Consider the following 1,868-nt stretch of genomic DNA (forward strand, 5'->3'; position numbering starts at 1 on the left):
TGTATTCCTACAATCCAAGCACTCTGGATGCTAAGGCAGGAGGATTGCAAGTTTGAGGCCAGTTTGCTCTACCCAGCAAGATACCGCTTCATGAAAATAAAAACATAAAACTGTTTTCTTTTAACAACGGAATCATACTCCATTGGGTGCATCTACCACAATCTACTTATCCATCTGCCGGCAGACAAGCGTTTGGGTATTTGCAGCTTCTGACTATTTGAATACTGCCACTATGAACACTCCTGTGAGAGGGTTTGAGTATCTGTTTTCAGTTGTTTTTTAGCATATACCTAGAATATTATTGTTGGATCATATAATGATCTTAACATTGAAAGTTTTACATTTTTCTATGATTTTTCACCATGGCAAAATCATTTTAAAGTTTCATTAGCAATGCACAAGGTTCCGATTCCTCCATATCACTGCTCAGGCTTATTTTGCATATTTTTATTATTACTGTTCTTGTGTCAATTGGTACCCAACGTAGTTCCATTTTTGATTTTCATGGGGGCATCTTTTGATGTATTTCGCTTCTTTATCTACTTTGGGAAATTTTCCCATCCGTTATTTTAAATCTGGAGTTAATGGCCCTTGGAACTACAGTGGCTTGAGCTCGGATAGTTTCTGCTGGTTAGGACTCATGGGAAAGCAGAGTGATTTCATCCAGCTGCCACCCTGACAACTTTCAGGTCTGGGTCGCAGATGATTGGCTCAGACAGCTGCAATTTAAACTAGATTCAAGTGTTACTCCATTTCACAGGAGCAGGCCTTCCTTCCACGACCCTTGACGTGGTTTATTAATGAGTTTGTGTTTGTCACCTGTCTTGTTTATGAGATCATTTGGTCTTTGGGGTCAGAAACCATTGATGATCTTGTAACGGCCAGAAGGGGTGTGCTAGTATCTAGGAAAACTCCGTAAACTGTTAAACAATATCCGGAGGTAATGCTGCATTGTACCTGGGACATGTTAGTGGGGAAGTTGTGAACTTAGCATGGGGGGAGAGAATATGTTGCGATTATTTCAAACCGGGAAAGCAAGACTAGCATTAAGAGAGTCAAGCAAAGAGCCATTGGCAATGCAAAGAATTATCTTGAGTTCCACATAACTTTAGACTGTCCTATGAGCGATCGATGGGAGAGTTTGTAATTATCTGCCTCATGACACTGCTACGTACATGTGAGCAGAGAGTCACATTAGAAGAGATTTCATATGTGCTGAACTTCCCAAGAATGCAACACTCTATCAATTTTTAAAAAAATGCCTCTTGTTGGAAACGTCACTGAGAGTTGTTCACTTTTCAGATAAAAAAAATTCTTAATTAGCAGCCTTTCTCATGGTCTTTGCATCTTTAGCACAAAGAAGTAGTACAGGCTATGCTTATGTGTGGGCCACAAACAGATTGGATCATAGTGTCTGCTAGTCTAGATATACATAAGAAAGTGTGCATTGAGATATATGTTATTATCGCTTCTCGGCCTTTTGACTAAGATCAAGTGTGGAATCTGTTCTTACCAGTTTAATATATGTTATTTTATTGAAATTGATTTCTTTGTATTAGATTAAGAGCATGTGTGTGTTTTGAAAGACTATGGCCCCCAAGGGGAGTGGCACTATTAGGAGGTATCGACTTGTAGGAGGAAGTGTGTCTTTGTGGGGGAGGGCTTTGAGGTCTCTTTTGCGCAAGCTTCCCTCCGTGTGCCTTCCTGGTGCCTCTGAGTCAAGATGTAGGACTCTCAGCTCCAGCACCATGTCTGCCTGCACGCTGCCATGATGATAATGGACGGAACCTCTGAAACTGTAAGCGAGCCACCCCAATTAAATGTTTTCTGTATAAGAGTTGCTGTGGCTTCAGAGCAATAAAAACCCC

General features: G+C 40.8%; 1 pseudogene; it reads left to right on the forward strand.

Annotated features, from left to right (window-relative positions):
• The first annotated feature begins 1,464 nt into the window (after positions 1-1,464).
• Positions 1,465-1,572, forward strand: LOC121454324 (annotated as a pseudogene).
• The last annotated feature ends 296 nt before the right edge of the window (positions 1,573-1,868 follow it).

Source organism: Microtus oregoni, unplaced genomic scaffold (genome assembly GCF_018167655.1).
Source record: "Microtus oregoni isolate MIOR12 unplaced genomic scaffold, Mior012 000000F_ref0000247, whole genome shotgun sequence".
Lineage (NCBI taxonomy): Eukaryota > Metazoa > Chordata > Mammalia > Rodentia > Cricetidae > Microtus > Microtus oregoni.